The sequence below is a fragment of the Pantherophis guttatus genome, chromosome 8, assembly GCF_059756535.1.
Source record: "Pantherophis guttatus breed Tessera chromosome 8, ASM5975653v1, whole genome shotgun sequence".
Taxonomy (NCBI): Eukaryota; Metazoa; Chordata; class Lepidosauria; order Squamata; family Colubridae; genus Pantherophis; species Pantherophis guttatus.
In genome coordinates, this window is record NC_142070.1 from 17,651,834 (window position 1) to 17,673,177 (window position 21,344).

Here is a 21,344-nt window from a genome sequence, read left to right on the forward strand (position 1 = left end):
TATTTAGAAGACTGATTTTTACCAAGGGAGTAATTGTCACCATGGAACCAGACAGTTTTTCCTTAACTATTGTCCTTGAAGACAGAAGGATTTAACATAGTTTCTCCAACTGAATAGGTCTTATTAATAGAAATATGCCATCCTTGGATACTCTGTGCTTATGCATAGCAAACATATTTTTTTTTATTTAAAAGAAACCAAAATAGGTAATCTCACCAGGGTTCTTGTAGTCACAAAACACTAAGAAATAAGTGCTTCAGATAAATAAATGTTGTTTTGTCCCTTTCTCGTAAGTGTGGTAAATTTGGAGTGTTATTTCCAAAATTGTAGGCAAGTCCCTTCTTAAAAGTATGTTAACATGTCAGAAGAAAGTGAAATGGACCAAAAGGATGCCAACCAATCAGTGGTGAAATCCAATTTGTTTTACTACCGGTTCTGTGGGCATGGCTTGGTGGGCATGGCAGAGGAAGGATATTGTAAAATCTCCATTCCCACCCCACTCTGGGGCCAGCCAGTTCTCCGAACTACTCAAAATTTCTGCTACCGGTTCTCCAAACTGCTCAAAATTTCCACTACCGGTTCTCCAGAACCTGTCAGAACCTGCTGGATTTCACCCCTGTAACCAATATTGTGCTGGAACAGGTGGAGTGGCTTGTGAGAACCAATAGTTACATTTCCTGGAATTTTGCAAGTCAAGTTGAGAGCAGAGCAGAGCCCTATGCATGCTAATTAGCTACTCCACAGCTAGTGGTACAGTGCAGTGGTGGTAATTATAACTGCATTATAAACAGCTAATGTTAGATAAGTAAGCAAAATAGTTTCAAAGTCATCCATCTCTATTTTGACATAGGAGAGACTGTCACACCTCCAGTCACCTATGTACAAAACGACAGGCGGCTAATATGCAACCTTTCTTCTTCTTAATATGGGTTGGTAGAGATAACTGATGCTAAATTTATATCTAGGAGTAAAAAGGCCATTTGTGATCTATTAACAAATTTTCAACATATTCCTTTGTAATGTTCCTGTGATATGGATGTTTACCTTGAGGGAAATGATTGAGATTTTTAATTACATTTGCCAACCAACCCAGTAGTATTTAAATGAATTATAGCTGGTTTTTAACTAAAGTCACACCCTTTGGGATAAAGATAAATCTTTAAAAGGGAAACCATCAGCACTGATGTTATGAAAGACGGCATGGTTTCGGATCAGTCCCTCAAGTAATTCCTGTTCAGCTTAAGTGAATTTTAGTTGAAAGATTTTGATGTAGAAATCTATATTTCCAGATTCAAATTTCAACTTTCAGATTGGAGCCAGGTTTTCTTTTAGCTCTGACTTAAACCTAGTTTTAGTAATACAATTTTATTCCCAGTGAAACTTGATGTCTTGGCCTTAGATCTGTTGATTTTGTTGCTTTTTATTAAAAGGGAGCACTTCTCAACTCTCCTCCTTTTTTTGCTTCAAGATAACTTCATTTGGCATTTTGAATTAAAGTCCATTTGGAAAAAGGAAAGGAGGGAGGACAAAATTTGGTACCAAGAAAAAAGAATCAATGTACATCATTTTATTCATCAAACACTTTAGTGGGATGCATTTAGTAATTTACCACTGTAAGCATATGTACACACTGCTTTCAGTGCAGGTCTCTGACACTGTATTTAGTTCACACTTTGACAGCACAGCTAAAACTTCCATTTGTATGCATTTATTCTGCTTTTCACATTATGTTATCAGTCACTTTCAATATTTTTAAGCCATAGCAGTCTTTCTTCTGACTCACATTTGTCAGAATAAACTGCCTTGATTGCTATTATTATATTCCCCAGTTCCTGAGTAAGGGGTAAAAAAGACTTCTGGTAAACCAAGAATATTGAAATAACTTGATAAAACAACATATTGAGCAATATAAAAGCTGAATAAATTAATATCCAGTTATACTTTAAATAGATAGAGAGTGGGAGATCTGTTACAATAAGAAAGCCAGCATAGAATTTGTGAAACTTACATAAAAGAATAATTAAAAGTAAATAAAGGAAAGAAATTATGTGCATTGTATTGGAAATCCATTCATTGTAAAGTCAGATGAGTTGGCACTCACAAAAATCTCTTACTTACAAGTTACTGAATCTTTGAAGCTTTTTTCAATGGATAGTCTCCAGAGAAAGTTCTAAAAGTATAGATTAATATGTTTGGAAAACTGGGCAATCTGATGCACTTTTAATGTAATTGAAGGATTCAATTACATGTCAACATAGCATGTTTTGAAGAACAGGTGTTTCTTGGGACACAACAAATAAGATAACAATTGAGTATTTCAAAAGGAAGAGGCCTGTACTACATACATAAGGTGAGTAGCAGTTTTAAAACGGAATCATGCAAATATCAAAAACATGCTTTTCATCCATTTAAATTGGAATTAAATGATTCCAATTTAAGAAAAATTGAAGACCTACATCTTTATATGGTAGGTGTGAAGACTTAATAGCTTCATTGGCTCTGTGAACAAAGCAAAAAGAAATCGTAACTCTTTGTAGAGTCACCCTTGCCAGTAAAATCAAAATGAGAAGGGCCAAGCTACAACATAAGAACAGTGGGGAATCTGCAGACATGATGGAAGCCAAGTCACCTTGGAAGAGGAATAAAAAATAAAAAGTCATGACAAACTACCTCTGTACAGTTGCCCAAAAAAATTGAATGGACATGATTGAAGCATTGGAACAAGTGTGGATGCCAGATGGTTATTGATCTATAGGAAAAACAATGAGTTTCCATAAGTGGATCTGAAAGGAATGATAGACTTGCAAAGAAGCCTTGTGATTGATAGAGTCAGTATTAAAAGAGGAACTCCTTTTTTTTTTTACAAAGACAGATACCATTAGAATATGAATGTACAGAGAATTACTTAATGAAAATTGGAAATGGTCAAAATGGAAATGAAACAGTGTATTGAGTGTTTTAGGAATTAGTGAATTTAGGTGGATGAAAAAAAGCTACTTTAACATCAGATAATTACATGGTATATACCATGGGTGTCAAACTTGTAGTGTCAGCTTACTGTCATGTGACGTTTCGTGACATTTTCCCCTTCACAGAGCTCGGGTGAGCATGGCCTGTGCATGACGCATCCGGCCCACAGCCTATCAGAGTTTCTTGCAAAAATCAACTCCAGAAGCACACACAGATAACTGATTCAGATGGATTCATTAACTTCTTTATATGCATAATAATAGATGAAATAAATTTAAAATACCAATAGTTGATTCTTCAGGCAGAACACAAGGCAGGAGAGAACAGTTAGTTTCATTTCAGCAGAGCAGAGCAGCAGACAAGTTCACATACACAGAATACAGTAGAGAGACTAGTTTCACTTTCAATTCTCAGCACAGACTCAGTTCTGTTTCAGCTCCCATTGGCTGACTTCGTTGCTATGCCTATTCATTGGCTGACCTTGTTACCATGCCTCTATTCCAATTCATGAATATACTCTGACACCCCTGGTACTGTACTGTTGAGGGCGTATAAAATTCTGAAGTTGCAAATATACTTCAAATTGTCATTACTAAATATATCTATGGAGATTCTCAATCATCCAGGTCATGGTTGTTCCAAAGGTGCTTTTTCAAAAGGCAACTGGACTTTCTGGTTTTTATTTGAAGACATTTCGCTTCTCATCCAAGAAGCTTCAGCTCTGACTGGATGGTGGGGAATGGAAGGATTTATACTCCTTGCAGACAGCTGGTCATTTGCATTCTTTTAGCAAGTCGTTAAGGTCACCTGGAGGTTTATCTGTGTCACCTCAGGGTCACCTGAGTGGTGCAAATGTGTGTGGAGCCTTCTTGGAACTGTTGAAAGGACTGTGTTGTAGACTGGAAATAGATAATGTCGTATTCAGTAGATATTCAGGGCTTATCATCATAGGTGTTCTCAGGAGACTAGAAGATAAGAACATAATGTGTGTTGTGTCATCACAGAAATTACACACTTCTTATCATTTGTGGAATGATGTCATTATGCTTATGTTATCATGGCTAATACGAATACCCCTAAAATAATTGTTATTCATGTGAATGCACCTACTACGCATACAGTGATAAAGGACATTGACGACTTTGATGGCAAACTGCAAGAAACTTTCAATGCAATATCAAGAACATATGTAAAGAGGAGATTTAAATGTAGAGGTTGGAGAAATGAAAGTATCAGGAATTACAGAAAACAAGTAGATTGAATAAATATGATCCAATCTGGCTCAGTCACCAGGACCAAAGGTTTGGTCTTCTGGGCTTTCAGACTGTGCTGGAGCCCATCTTCAAGAAACTTCTCTCTAGCATGAATACAAAAGCTCGGAAGACTAAATCTCTGGTCCTGGTGACCGACCTAGATTGGATCCTGCAATATTATCCTGCGACACGTATATTAGCCTTCATTCATGAATAAATATGACAATATAGGAAATTGGAAAGAAGATCAGAAAAATTCCAAGGAAAATGCAGCTACGGCGGAAATGCTCAAGAATAATTATGGAACGTACAAAGGCCAGCGAGATTAAAAGACTTTAAAAAGGCTATACTAAGCCATTTTAATAAAAAGAATTATAGAATGATAGCAGCATATATTCAGGAACTCGGTTCATTAGAAAGTGAGAGGTAAGACAGATAGCAGTCAAGTTCTCAAATAGGAAAAGACCAGCTGTAGATAAAATACTCATTGAAAAAAAATCAGTTAATGTTCAATTTCAACATGTATGGACTGAGCCATCTGGTTTAAGGAAAAAGAGTCTGACAGGCAGAGAGACAGAAAGATGATAGATGGATGTTCTCTAAACACATGCATGCAAATAACAGCCTCCCTGAAAAAGGGAGAGCCAAGAAAACATATAAGTGATTGAACCACTGTATTTGATTATCTGAAAGCGAAGCCTTAGAAGACTTCATAGAAAATAGAAAAGAAAAAACTGGATTAGTGTCAAATATTACATGAAGATTAAGCTCATGTCAAATAGACTACTTAGTGGCAGTAAACTAAAAGTGGTAGCTGAAACCTCTTTTATAAACTTTATGAACTATAGGACCTTAGCAATCCAGGAGAAATAGTCCAATTATTCACACAATTGCTTCTGGAAACTATAAATTCCTATAATTGTTATTTCCTGCACTGAGTTTAAGACTGATCTCCATAAATGATCTCCAGGGTTTGAAATACTATGTGTTTTGTTTTCTTCCCAACCTATCCCAGAACATATTCAACAATCCTGAGATATCAAAATGCTATCATTTTGATATCTTCTCACTACAAAACTAGTGATAAATTGTTGATAGCAGCTATTGGTTCTCTGAAACAGAGTTTATTTATTTTATTTATTTATTTAAAACATTTATATAGCTGTCCATCTTATATCAAAATCTAGGCAGCTCCCAACCAATAGTTAGAACCACATCAAAAACAAAACAACATAGTACATGCATAAATGTATCTGAGCCCTGGTGATGCAGTGGTTAAAATGCAGTACTGCAGGCAAACTCTGCCCACAGCCTGGAGTTTGATACTGACGGATCACGAGGTTGACTCAACCTCCCATCCTTCCAAGGTCAGTAAAATGAGGACCCAGATTGCTGGGGGCAATATGCAAATAATGCTTCTACATTGTAAACTACTTAGAAGGGGCTGTAAAATGCTATGGAATGGTATATAAATTTAAATGCTACTGCTATTGCTATGTAATTTGCATATATCTATTAAAAGCACAAGCATGAAACCTGGCACCAAAGTTAAACTTTCACAGTCCATCACTAAATCCTCCCCTCCATCTCACCTTACACCAGAAGTTTGGGGAAAGTCTTAAGTAGGAGGCATGATGGCTCAAAGTTTAAAAATGCTGAGCTTGTCAGCTGCAAAGCTGACAGCCAGAGTTCAAGACCTCAGCACCGGTGACAGGATGAGCAATCCTTACTTGCCTCAGCTTCTACCTAGCAGTTCGAAAGCATTTTGAATTTTTTTTACTACCGGTTCTGTGGGCGTGGGTTTGTGGGCATGGCAGGGGAAGGATACTGCAAAATCTCCATTTCCTCCCCACTCTGGGGCCAGCCAGAGATGGTATTTGCCAATTCTCTGAACTACTCAAATTTTCCACTAGCGGTTCTCCAGAACCTGTCAGAACCTGCTGGATTTCACCCCTGGCTGGGTCTCTCAGCTAAAAAAACAGTGATAAGCACTGGCCCCTAGAGTCAGAAACTGGACAGGGGAAACCTTTACCTAAGTCTTAAGTGCTTTTTCAGAAGTGAGGAGAGTGGGGACTTGCTGAATTTAAGGGACAAAGGTGTTTCATAGGGCAGGGACTGCCACACCTTGATTCTGTAAGATGACCATTCTTAGTTCAGCAAGTACTGTATTAATTTAACAGAAAAATATGCTGTGTTCTTGTCCCTTTTCTATGCCGATATAAATCGTTGTTCAGAATCTTGGAGGCTGGCTTTAAGAGGAATAACAGAAAATAATGTTTGCCTGCCTTCTTTTTAAGATAGAGATCGAGCTGCGCAAAACTCTTTCATGTTCAGATGTGCTGTTCCCCAGTACCGAGGTAAAGGATGACACCTGCTGGTACAGCAAGCAAAGTCCCTTCAAATTCAAGCTTTGTAGGGCATGTTTTGCTTTTAAAAAAAGAAAACTCAGGTAAAGTCAAAGATGGGAAATCCTTGAGAGGGGGCTTTAAAGCCCATTGACCACTCATTTAAAGCCCATGACCACCAAAGTTCAATCTTCCCCATTCAATCCCCCACAGCCTAGAGACAGAATGAAATTTGGTGAACTGTGGAACCTCACAGGGAACCTCACAGGGAATTACCCAGGAAGTATTTTCAATTTCTCAGGTTCTTGATATGTTTAGGTAATTAAATGGTAAATGGCATTAAAGTTTATATTTTGCTTTATTTGAAACAGCAACTGGCACTTTTCAACCCCCTTTTTTGTGTTTTAATAGTATTGAATAATATTGTTCAATAAAATAAAGGTATTGAAATGGAAATTTATGTTGATTTAGTGATTTTTTTTGCTGAGAAGAGGAGAGAGATTTACTGATGTGCCAGACCGCTGGATGTACTTTGTTCTTAAGGAGAGAAAAAGAAAGGATATGTTGAGACTCTAGAAAGAGTGCAGAGAAGAGCAACAAACATGATTAGGGGACTGGAGGCTAAAACATATGAAGAACGGTTGCAGAAACTGGGTATATCTAGCTTAATGAAAAGAAGGACTAGGGGAGACATGATAGCAGTGTTCCAATATCTCAGGGATTGCCACAAAGAAGAGGGAGTCAAACTATTCTCCAAAGCACCTGAGGGCAGGACAAGAAGCAATGGGTGGAAACTAATCAAGGAGAGAAGCAACTTAGAACTAAGGAGAAATTTCCTGACAGTTAGAACAATTAATCAGTGGAACAACTTGCCTCCAGAAGTTGTGAATGCTCCAACATTGGAAGTTTTTAAGAAGAGATTGGATAACCATTTGTCTGAAGTGGTGTAGGGTTTCCTGCCTGGGCAGTGGGTTGGACTAGAAGACCTCCAAGGTCCCTTCCAACTCTGTTATTCTATTCTATTCTATCTCTAGAAGAGCAATCCTTAGGCATGTGCCCAGCCTCAAAAATGTGGCTAAATAGGACGGCATAGCGCCGGGGCAGGTGGACAGGCCCACCCGCGATCTCCACTACCAGTTTGCCTCAGCCAGTCCATACTGGCTGAATACCACCACTGCATATAGCCCTTACCTTGTTAGCCTTTATAATATACTGAAGCCCTGGCTGTTCATTTGATCAGGGGATTGGGTGAATTCTGTTAGGAATGCTGTTTTAAAGAGTTGAATTTATTGCTTTGACTTTGGGCATTATGGTTTAGAACTTCAGATGATTATGTGCTGTTCTAATTATCTACACCACCCAGAGTCATTATTGTAAGGTGAGCAGCTGTATAAATAATATAAATAAATAAACAAATATGGATATTTAATTATGTGAACTCTGAAAATACTGACTATTCACAGGCCCTGAATTTAAGATGCATATTCATCTAAAACAGTACAGTAATTTATAATCTTCTAAAGATTAAGTAGCAATTCTGTGAAATTGAAAGTGAATTGAAAGTTTATTTTACTTAGTGTAATTTACTCAGTGGGACTTACTTGCTAGTGAAACCTGCAGAGGATTAAGCTTCATGGCTCATTGATTTCAGTATTTCATGCAGCAATAACCATAAAATACTCCTTCTGCAAACCCTAATTTATGTGGAAACTGCAAACAGAAAACACCAACAAAATGCTACTAGAAAACCTGTAAATACATACCGGTACTACAGTATATATCATATAATATATGATATATTCCAATAGTCTTATGTCCATCTTATAATATGGCTCCATGGCTGCATCTGATTAATTTTCACAAAAGTCAAATTAGAGGATATGACTAGGACCACAGCAAGGGTTACTGCCACACACTGGGTAGCCCTGCCAATAAATAATATCTCAGAAATTATTTTTATGATCCTTCAAAGCTTGATACTCTATTTTTTATTAATGAAGCCAGCAGCTTCATGTAATACAGTTAATTTATTTCTATGACAGAAAGCAAAATCAAAAGGCATGTTTCAAGGTATAATTCCACAGCTAAATCCACTGATCTCAGAGAGACTTAATTGTGATACATACAGAGACCATATCCATTGTGTAAAGTTTCTAAGTTCAAGTGATTTCAGCTGGTGAACAACACAATTTTGTAAAAGCTATATGGGAAATAAGCAGCAGGCATGTTTCTTAGGATGTCCAGATTATCCTTCTTTCCTAAGACTTGACTAATTACTCCAGTGACTGGATTCGGAGTGTTGTGTCTTCTAGGGCATTCAATTGCTCCAACTCCACTCCGATGCAAGGGATTACAAGGTCATTAAAAGACAAATCAATGATCTGGTTAAAGTGGAGCATTTGGATTTGACTTGAACACATTAGTGGCCTGCTTGAGTGAAAATTGTCTGCACAACTGCTGTCGCTTTTCTTTTTCTCAAACAAGGGGAACCTTAATCTTAGATGGGTTTACTTGGTAGAACTTCATTCTAGAGAGGCTTCATTGGGGCAACGCTTCTTTTAAACTGCCCTGAAATATATTATATCCCCACTCCTGTTTCTAACAATGTCTATGTTGTTACGCTTTGATTTGTTTGTTTTTATGTCGAATCCGCTTCAGTGGTGCCCGACCCCAAACCAATTCGGCCTTTCTTCTCGAATTTCATCCAGCAGAACTGTCAGTCTAGCCTTTGAGATGATATGAAAGGACTCACCAAGCCAGATAAAGTTGTCTCTTCATCTCAACAAAGATGAACATTTCACCTCTATGTCCTTTCACTGCCTGGTTTCTAACTCACTTGAACAATTTTATACAGGCTTCATAAATGGATAAAAGATTGTAACCTAAAACCAAAATCTAGAGGCCTCCCCATTCACCTTGCCTGGGTGATTCCTAAAGAACAAAGTAGGTTCATTTTGAACAGTAAAAATAATAACAAATGAAAACAGTGATTTTTCTCAACACCCAGTGCAATTCCTGAAGAACAAAAGATACAGCCTGTGGTTTGAAAACAGAATGTTTGATGGCCTTCTCTTTTATAGCTCTTGTTCTTGTTATGATTATTATTACATCCCCATGAAAAAAACATCTTCATGTGGTACTTTAATAAACTAGGGAATTTTCTGTATCCCCGATGTATATAAATGACCATTAATTTCAACCATTTTTTAAAAAAAATAACTAATCAAATTTACAAAGGAAATCCTTGTTACATTGACTATATTATTACAAACTTGACGTTTAGAAATCACATGTATCTGGATAGATACTGCTGAGAAGAAAGATACCGCTTGTGATTTCCTGTAAACACAGGGATGTTATCGGGAATTGGATTCTTAGTTAAACTGATTCTCACCAATGCCTTTTAATGTTTTTACTTTTCACATAAACCCTGGGTGTCAAACTTGCAGCCCGTGGGCCAGATGAATCATGCACTGGCCACGCCCATGCCCTGTTTAGCGAAGGGGGGAAGTCGTGATACATCACGTGACAATGCCATGACAACACGAGTTTGACATAAACCAGAGGTGGGTTTCAGCAAGTTCTGACCAGTTATGGAGAACCGGTAGCAGAAATTCTGAGTAGTTCGGAGAACCAGTAGTTAAAATTCTGACTGGCCCCGCCCCCATCTATTCTCTGCCTCCCAAGTCCCATCTGATGGGGAGGAAATGGGGATTTTGCAGTATCCTTCCCCTGCCACGACCACCAAGCCACGCCCACAGAACCGGTAGTAAAAAAATTTGAAACCCACCACTGACATAAACTGTTTTAATTTGTAAATTCATTCTGTATTTATAGGTGAAAATATAGAAACCATCACTCTACATATAACAAGGAATCATACACACAAAAGTTGGCATTTCATCACTCTAGCCATTAGGATTATAGATTAACCAGGTTCAAGAAGAGTTAAGGGGTAATTTGGATGTAATTAATTATTTTTAGTATAGTTCAGTGGTCCCCAACCTTGGTGGCTTGATGGACTTGTTGCGGGGGCGGAGGGGGAGAGGAGAACTGGACCATGCAATTGGCAGTTGGTGCGCAGGTGCATGTGTGCATGCACACAGCTCAACTTGCCCGAGCAGCAGGCCAGTGTGCACATGCGTGTACATGCAGCTCGACTGAAAGTTGCACTGCACACGCATGTGTATGCACACCAGTCCACCGCTTGCAGAAGTAGGTCACAGCCTGGGGCTGGGGACCGGTAGTATAGATCATTCAAAGATAGGAAGCAACCCTACTCAGAGATAATATTAAAGTGGTATGTTTCATCGTTAAAAGCATTAGATACTACTTGCTAGCTAGACAGGTAGTATGCAATGTCGTATCTTAAAGAGTTCAAACATACTGTACTTTGTTTAAATATAAATTGTATTCATTCTAAAAACTGCTGTAGAGGTAGCCCTTGACTTACAACCATTCATTTAGTGACTATTCAAAGTTACAATAGCACTGAAAAATAGTGACTTATGACTGTTTTTCATACTTATGACTATTGCAGCATCCCTATGGTCAAATGATCAAAATTTGGACACATGGCAACTGAACTGTATTTGTGTCAGTGTCCCAGTGTCATATGATCTCTTTTGTGATTTTCTGACAAGCAAAGTCAATGGAGAAGCCAGATTCACTTAACAACGATGTTACTAACTTAACAACAGCAGCAATTTACTTAAAACTGTGGCAGGAAAGGCCGTAAAATAGGGCAAAACTCTCTTGCTTAGCAATGGAAATTTTGGCTCAATTTGGTCATAAGTCAAGGACTATCTATACATTATTTCATTCATTCAAAAGATCTCTATTCCCTCCCTCCTTCTTTCCCATTAACACCTTTGGATCACTCTATATAGATGACATCCAAAAAAAAATACACTTTAAATAATGGCACAAATTGTAAGTGCTGATTAGACACCGACGTACAGAATTCTTAATTTTATCTGTACATTCAATCATATTAATTCACTTGGGAAAATACTGAGACGCTTGGAAAAAGATAAAGTCTGATTAGTTTTCTCATTATATGAGTGGAAAAAAGAAGAAGGTAGGCTATTAAAAAGGAATGTGCTTCAACTAAACTAGCATTCCATCGTTCCAGTTTTCCCAAAGGACATACAGCACTCGAGCAATGATATGACATTTCATTGAACTATTGTCATTGGGTGAGACTTTTATGATTGCATTTATTCAAGCTAGGGATAGTTGATGAATTATCAAATACCAACAATTATTCATAAGCTATTTTTTTTTCTGTCAGCATACTCCCACACATTTTTGATGGGGGAAAAATATATCACTGTATATTTAAAAAAAAGTGAATTTTGAAAAAGAGAGTTTGAGGAGGTAGGATAGAAAGGGTATTGATGTTTTTTAACCTTGGGGTTGAAAAAGACTTCTGAGAATATCATGGATAACCAAAAAAATAAACAGATGTATTATTGAACAAATCAACACAGAATTTTCAACCAAAACATAAATGCCCAGGCTTTGTAAGGACTGTCTAAAGGCCTAGCTCTCGGGAGAAACCTATAATGTTATTATTCTATAAGGGTAATTTGGAGGGAGGGATCTAAATTTAATATTGACTTTTAAAGCCTGTATGTTAAGAAGTCAAAGAAAAAGATGCATTAGAAAGTTTTGATTTTAAAAAAAATGTTTAAAGAAAGTTTAGCATTTCAAAAAAAAAAAAAAGAGTGGGGGGAAAAACAGTGTTTTGTGTTTTGGTTTTCCCGTAAGGTCAAAGAATTTGAAAGATTACAATGAATTTTGTTAATAAAATGGTGACCATTCATAAAGATTACTAGATGCAAATAGAAATACATACTATTTGCATAGCAAGGAAGATAAGGCAAGAATAATTAAATTGATTATTTTATGTGTTATATTCTGGGTGAAGAACGGAGGTGAGGCCAGAGTGATTTCTAACAGCTCTTTATTCAGTACTGCCTGTGAGGCAACTGTTGCTCCCTGGCTGACACAGCTCCTTTTATAGGGAAGCTGATCATCCCACAACCAATCAGGAGAGAGTATTTTCCCGCTCCAACAGAGGGCCAGACTGAGAACTTCAACTGACAACTATTTACAATACATCACCTCCATTCCTCACCCAGAACATAACACTATTCAAAGAGGGATATATATTTAAACATGTTTTTCACTTGGATATTACTTCTGGATTTTGTGCTTGTGATGAAAAAAAAATGAAACTTTGGCTTTGGCTTTGTTGATCAGAAAGATTTGTCCTTGTAAAAATGGCTAGTTATATATTAATGTGTAAAAACAAAAAGTCGAGGCTGGAATGTTTTCAGCTTATACTGTGCGAAGAAGAATCTAAACTCAATGCCTTTTTTTTCCCTTGTGTCTGACACCTTCCTCTCCCTCCTCGTTTTCCTTCCCTTAATTTCTTATTTCTATTTTTATTCATATTTTATATAATTAAACAAATAAAAAATATATTATTCGACAAACTTATAATGTTGCGAAACATAGAAACAAAGGGAAGAAGAGTACAATCAGCAGCAAGGTGCCTGGGATGAATTCAAGGTGGTCCTTGACTTGCAACCGTTCATTTAGTCACTGTTCAAAGTTACAACAGCACTGAAAAAAGTGATTTATGACCGTTTTTCACACTTATGATGTTTGCAGCATCCCCACATGATCACATGAGAAAAATTCAGACTCTTGGCAGCTGACTCCTATTTATGACAATTGCAATGTACAGTGATCATGTTTTGCACCTTCCGACAAGCAAAGTCATTGGGGAACCCAGTGTTGTGATCTAGGCTTCTTGAGTCATTAAAACACACGAGTAGTCCCAAAAACCTATTTTATTGCAACAGCTGTGAATTATGTTCATTCACAGCTGAGTCCCAATTAGTTGCAAAAAGTCCTTCGGGAGAAGTCCTTTGGGATAATCACCAACCTTTATTCCCTTGACACACTGCCAAAGACCTACTTGGCAAAGCCACACAGAGTTCAAAATCAAACAGAGATGCCCACTAGGAACAGAATTAACAACGTTGCTTTCCTGCAAAGTGCCATGCGCCTTTGCTCCTCTTTTAAGCCTTATGGGAGGGGCCAATCATCTCCAGGCCTTACTCCCGAGTCAACCCTTCTGTTTTAACTGTTCATGCCTTCTGGCAGCTCTGCGCATGCGCTCACTAGGAACAAGCTCCTCCTGTTCCTCTACCTCTCTGCTGTCCGACTCTGGAGGCTCTGGAGTCCACGCATCACTCGCAGATGGCCCTGGCCCCATCTCTGCCTCTGACGCAGAGCCATTGTTCAGGCCTTCCCCAGACTCCAGGACTGGCCCATGTTCCTCCCCAGCCTCCTCACTATCTGACTCCGCTGCGAGCTTCGCAGGCTGCTGGCGGACCACAACACCCAGATTCATTTAACAGCCATGTTACTTCCTAAAAAACCTGCAACGATTCACTTAACAATTGAGGCAAGAAAGGACATAAAAATCACTTAACAAATGTCTCACTTAACAACAGAGATTTTGGGCTCACTTGTGGTCATAAGTCAAGGATTACCTGTATAGCGGCAATGAGAATACCATTGAAAGGCCAGGTTGGGAACATTAACCTGAAGAAATTTTTTAAAGCAATATAATGCACATAAATAATTTGCAATGACACCGAGGTAAACTAATCTGTCAGTCCTTTGCATAAGATTATGCATTTTATTTATTTATTCAGGGTATAGTATCTACAGAGGTCATGCAGTCACTATGCATTGATCTATTTACTTTCTATGTATTTACAATATTTTACTGGAGGTTTTCAAGAAAACCCAGGTCAGTCAGAATGGAATCAGATACAGGTACAGGTACAGATTAACAGAGTTGGAAGGGACCTTGTATGTCATCTAGTCCAACCTCCTGCCCAAGCAGGAGACCCTACACCATTTCTGACAAATGGCGGTCCAATCTCTTCTTGAAAGCCTCCAGTGATGAAGCTCCCACAACTTCCGAAGGCAACTTCTGTTCCATTGGTTGATTGTTCTCACTGTCAGAATGAGGATGGCTACATTGGGCAGGGGGGCTGGACTAGAAGACCTCCAGGTTGCCTTCCCACCCTATGATTCTACTTCTGTACTAGTTGTTAAGGATATTGTTGTTGTGTTACCAACCAGCAGAGTGTAGAGCACAGAGAAACGTTGCTGAGAGCAATGAATAAGAGATATGCAAAGTGGTTTATCAAAAGCTTACTTTATAGGGAAAAAACAATCTCGTAGTGTTTTAAATCAATCCAAGTCTTTGCCAGTTAAATCAGTCCAGTGATACAAAAACTCTTCTTACCACACAAACAGTAGTTGGTTAGAATAACAAACTCACTCTGGTTCACAAACCACAATGGTAGCAGATCCATCCAACGATGATAGCACAATAATAGCAACTCCACACACTATGGTAGCATATCATCAACTGAATACGTTACAGTACCTTTCATAAATACGTTTACAACCAGTGTAATTACAGCATGACTCAGCATTACAATGAATCAGCAGGAAAACTTTAAAGTCACACAATACATATTCATATTAAAGTCACAGAACACATATATTGCCTGGACAACTTGTTAGGCTCAAACCATATCCTAAGATTAGTGACATTAGAATCAGAGTCTTCATTTCAAAGGCTTAAAAGACATGTGAAAAATATTTTTAAAAAATGATCTGAAAAATGATAAAAAGAGGCTCTCCTTTCTAATCCTGTGATAAGGAGAAATTGCTTAGATGCAGTAAGTAGATCACAGTTGTTTTCTGCTGTTTTATCTTCCGATGCTTTGTTTTTGAGCAATTTTGCTTTATTGATTATTCTTTTCTAGTACAAAGATTAACTTTGGACAAAGTTGAAGAAGCAGAGTTCATGCTCTTTATTCCATTTGGCATCTAATACTTCAGTGCTTTCTACTATTTTAAAGGGCCATGCCTGAATAATTGTTGTTACATCATAAAGCTCCATTCCTGTACAATTGTTGTTCATCAGGGTTTTCTTTTTTTAAGCTTCATTTATGAATAATTGTGAAAATATTGTTCTTGCTAATATATTATTTCATCAATTTTTTACAGTCTGGTATATTTTAAGTGCATTGCATCCATAAATCGCAACTCCACAAATTCCCAAGCTAGTTGAAAATATTTGGAGGCCAAATGCTTATTGAGTTTGTAATCTATCTATATAAAAAAGGCTGTATGTATGTATGTTCCAGCATAACGCCTCAAGCAATTTCAACCAAACTTGGTACACAGATGACTTATTGTCTGGAAATAAATACTGTGGGGGTAAGACACCTCTGGAGTATGTGTGTGTGTGTGTGTGTGTGTATGTGTTCCAGCATAATTGTGGAATGCCTGGGCCATAAGGAGAGAGAGTGCAGTGTCCTACAGCGGCAATTGTTTGTGATGTCAGTTCCTTCTCAGCTTCCTCTGGAAAGGCAGCCATGACGTTCTCTCTCCAGTGGAGCAATGGGGAAGCGCCTGATGGATTTGGGGCAAAGTGCCAGGATCTTAGACAGGGTGGGAAAGAGGAGCACATGGGAGGGGGAAGGGAGAGGGCAGGAATGATGGGCATGGGAGTAGGGGGAAGTACAGCCTCTCTCAATGGCTCCCTGTCAAGACAAAGGCTTCGATGTCTATAAATACCCGGGCAATGCCTGGTTACCAGCTAGTTGTCATATAAAAATAAGTTGATTGCAGTAAATTTTAATAATTGGTCTCTTCCCAATTTTATTTTCATTTCATTTCTTAATCTAGCTATATATGAAATAAGAAATATTTTTTTCTTATAAACATAACCTTGCTTTCCCTTCTCTACACACACACTGCCCCCAGTATTAAACCTGGATCAATTCAAGTCAGAGTTTCTGTGTTATGGTCAGCATATGAGAGAGGAATAAAAGCAACTTGAGTGTTGTGAGCCTTATTGCATAAAATATTTTTACAGTCTTTAATAAGGATGAGAATAAAGAATGTTCATAGATCATCTGCTTCAGCATTCTCCTTTCTCTGAAACCCATCACATCTTGTATTAGAGACTTGATATAACGTATTTCTATTTCATTGGATTTCCTTATCTCCGAAGATGAGCATGTTATTTAGATAAATTGAGCAATTCCACAATGGTGGAGAACATTCTGAACTCTTGCTTGATTCCTCAAAGTAAAATCACCTAGGGGAAAAATTTTTTTTCTCTAGCTCATATTTCAGCTGAAATCTTGACACTTCCTATTATTTTATACTGCCCATTCTCAGTCTCCGATTGTCAGGAATAATTCAGATTGAAAGATGACATTTCAGAGAAAAAGTGGTATAGTATTTGTTCTGATACAATACTTTAAACAGTAACAATAAGTATTATCCAACTATTTTCTGAAATGCAAACAATTTTGGAATTGAGCAATTTCTCTCTTCAAGTACATTTTGCAAAACCTCAATGTTGTCCAAGGAAATGCTACAACTACACTGTGAATAAAATTCTATACCACTGTGACATCCAGTCAGGGAATGGAAGCTGCTTTGTCCGACTGAACCCACATAGCTTTGTGCGATGAAATCTCTGCTGGCTTTCAAGACAAGCACCGCCAAAAACTGAGAGAAAATCTTGAGCAGTGTCACAGAATAACACCCACAGTTATTGCAACAATGGGTTTGCAGTGCCCCGGCTGTGCTAGACTGTGTTTCCAGATAGAGACTGAGGAGCCACCTCCATGTTCACAGATAAACTGCACAACAGTGTGTCTTCTTCATACTTGAAGGACTACTTATATAAATAAGAAACAGTAACGTCTTACATGTTTCTTTTTTCAGTTCTTTATTTAGATAAGTTAGAGCAGGAGTGTCAAACTGGCGGCCATGGGCCAGATGCGTCACATGCAGGCCATGCCCACCCCAATTCCATGAAGGAAATAATTGCCATGAAACATCACGTTTTGTGACAGCACGAGTTTGACATCCATGGGTTAGCGCTATACCGCCATGGAGAAACTGTATGTGAATAGTTGGAATTGAAAACAACTTGATGGTAGATCATCAGTCAATCAGTCAATCCACCTTCTTGATCTTGTGTATTCATGTCACCTTATAAATACCGGTATAAGAACTAGTCTATACTGTGTTTTCCCAAAAATAAGACCCTGTTTTATATTTTTTGAGCCCTGAAATAAGCACTTGGACCTATTTTTGGGGAGGTCTTATTATTTTGGGGCGCGTGGAGCAAGACGGGGCTCCTCTTGCCATCGTACCTGATTTCCAGCTCTGTCTCCCTAACCCTAACCAGAGCAAATGGCAGGGACCAACTGCACATGTGTTTAAATATTTTTTGGGAGGGCTTATTTTTGGGGGAGGGCTTATTATCAGGGAAACATGGTATTATTTCTATGATAATCTGTTATTTATAATAACGTATAGTAACAAAGCAACAAAGGAATTCATTGTTTAATATGAAAACTCAGTTGTTTCCATGACTTCTTTACAATGTTTAAATACTTCGGCTTGAGATGAAATATGAGATAAATGTATGATTGTCAGGGTGATTCAGAGTTTCAAAAGGGCATTTTCATTTGGCAAAGCTTTGACTTCCTTCAAAGCCAAGTGCTAAATTGAACCAACACTCAGGATTGATAGATCACAGCAGTTGTACTTTTTTGATCCAGACAATAAAAAGGGCCTTTTCCATACATGCATAAAAGGGCAAAATCCTGTTTTCTTCAGAGCAAAAAGGCTGCCATAATTTAAATGTCTCTCTCTGATGTTCTGATTAAAAGTGTCAAAACAGAGCAACTCAGCCCTCCAAATTATAGCTACACTCCAAATTAGTTCACTTTCAAACACAATCAAAGAAATACTTTGAAATATGTCCATCTCAATGACTTCCAAACTTGTCATAGGTTACAGTACTGTATGTGGAGTAGCAGAAATCTTATAAGCAGTACTGAAAATGAATGGCATTATTAATTATAATAATTTAGAGACCCTCACACTGTTTCCTTTTGCTATTGGTAAGGGAGAGAGCGAATCATTCAAAAAGGAATTGAATTGTTCCTCGGATAAAGATTTATTCAAGGAAATCTTGAAAACTAGCATATACCTAGCCAAAGATGGGGAGCCAATGAAAAAATAAATAGAAACCAGAGGCAAATGGAAATATGTTGAGAAAAAAAATGGGAAGGCAGAATTTAAGATGAACAAGTGACTGTATGGATATGTTCAGCTAGTTTTCCTGGCAACAATAGAGAAACGGTTTATTAAAAAAAAAAATAGATGTATTCACTTCACTAAGTAATTGGCGCCATTATGAGAGGTGAAACACATTTGAAAATGTCAATAATATGACACTCAAGAGTGTTTCCTACAACTATTTGAGGAAGGAGATTGGGGATAACAAAATGCATCCAAGGCAACCAGTGGTGGGATCCTGCTGGTTTAACAACCGGTTCGGTGATTGCGTGCTTCACTGCGTGCTTTGCTATGCATGCACAGTTTTACGAAAACTTACCTTCTGCGTTACTGCTGGGGAGTAACACAGCGGAGGAGCAGCAATCCGCTCTGTCGTGCGAATCAGCCGAGAAGATATAGGTCAGTAAAGCGCAGGGGCAGGCGGGCGGCCCCAGCTGATCGTTGGAGCAAACTGGTTCGGTCCCAGATGATTGTTGGAGCTACTGGTTCATTTGAACCGGTCCGAACCGGTAGAATCCCATCCCTGAAGCCAACCCATAGCACTACCCAAATCAAGTTTGAAAGAATATCCTAACGTGTGTTGTCTACACTCATAGGTTGCAGCTATGCAGCTTCCACTAAGTTCTGTCTTCCTATTAGAGATGCCAAAGATTGAATCTGGGACTTTTTGATTTAAAATATGCTTTGTATTGCTAATTACAGCCTTCAGTTGTCCAGGCAAAATTATTTTCTGCACTATAATTGCAATGTATTAATCAAGCTCAAATTAAGGAGCTCTTGAGTAGTGTTCTGATTTAAACCTGGTCATATTACACCACTATTCAACCAACAGATTCTAAGAAATTACCCATTATTTTATTTCTTCATTATTTTTACTGCTAGCAAATTAATGGCACAATTCCCTTAACAATAATTTGCTACTCTTAGCAATTAAAGTGTTTTACCTGACTTTAAACTTTCCTCTCCTCAGATATTGAATGGAGAAAAGAAATCTCCAATTAAAAGTGAAACAGAATCACAAAACTATGGAGAGTTGTTAACATTATTCTTAATGTCAGCAGGTTGCCCACTGGGTTTAGAAATGCTGCAGCTTAAATTAAAATGTCATCTTGGACTTTGTCCATTTATTTGGACAAATATTTTCATTTTGCATCTTGAGAATTTAATAGCTGCTTCTGAATGGTCTGAGTTAAGGTGTCTTCTTAATTTTGACAAGGCAAAGACTGGTGGGAAACTAACTTTTTGTACGCTTTAGTGAGAAATAATTAAAACATTTTTTTTTATTTTGCACCCCTCCAAGGAGGATACTAGATTGGCAACTCCTTTCTCTCCTGAAGTGACATTATGGTGTCAAAATGAGAAAAGCTATTTTTGCATCCTCCTTCAGATAATTCTCAAGTTTGTAACAAGAAAAGATATTAATTTGTATGATTATTCATTATTCCAAGGCCCACAGGAATTCTTGTTTATCTGGCTGGCTCAATTATGCAGTAGCCAAATGTTTATTAGGCAATAGGTGGGAGGAGGAGGAAGAGGAGGAGGAAGAGGTGTAGGAGGAGATGATAGAAAAGAAAGCTTCGGTGTATTGCAAGGAAATTTCATGTCAAATGGGAGAGGACACTTACTCCTGATACTTCACATCACAATATTGCCTTATTTTGATTTAATGCCCATAATTGTGTTAATGTGCTCATAATGCAAAGTTCAGCATAGCTTCAAGGTATAAATGTACTTTAGAATTACATAACAAAAATGCAGAATTTATCACTTAGCAATTATAGATTCACTGAGATGGAACACCCCAAAAAGGAAGTTCATTTTATTTAGCTTAATAATACTAACCTGGATGGAATCATTCCTATATTATAGATAGTAGATCAGGGCAATAGATGAATTCTGAAAGAGCTTAGATCGAGTTACCTACCTGTAAAACATCCCTGTTTTAGATTTTACTTCTGTTCAGACAATCTTCTTTCAGCCACTAAAGTTTCTGGTTTTGGCCTCTTGGCTGAAATTCTTCAATGCAAAATGTTTTTTTATCAGGACAGCCAAGAAAAGATAGCTCCAGACAATCATATTTGGCTAGGGCTGAAACATTAGACTTCTCTCTATTTACTCAACTTCTGAAGCAATGAAAATTGTTTGACATCTGCCTTGACAACTGCACATTTTATGTTCTAATATGAGAAGACAAAACTGTTTGATGTAAATGGAAACTGGTCAAAGAATTGTGGCCTGCGGGCTAGATGATCCCATTGGGGATTTCTTGTCCATTTCAATTTTTATATTCATATTGCTGAGCTTTTGTTCTCTCTATTCTTTTTTAGTCCCTATTAACTGCCAAGAAAGTGGCCGTGAAGTAAACGGAGAGAGCCATTCTGATCATTTTTTAATATTATCTCAGCTTTGTTGAAATATTTGATAAGCTCACTGATAATGTATAAATGGGCCACAGAGGATCGTGTTTAATAACGTAATCCAATGCTGAAAGGACTTCAGCCTGAAATTAAAATTTGCAATTATTTGGGAGAAGACACATCTGACTTCCATAGATTGTACA

At 37.8% G+C, this 21,344-nt stretch overlaps 1 protein-coding gene across 2 annotated transcripts in view; it reads left to right on the top strand.

Annotated features, from left to right (window-relative positions):
- The window catches only part of GRID2 (glutamate ionotropic receptor delta type subunit 2), a 1,144,662-nt gene that overhangs the window by 1,035,685 nt on the left and 87,633 nt on the right, over positions 1–21,344 (top strand). The gene's annotated exons all lie outside the window — the stretch shown is intronic.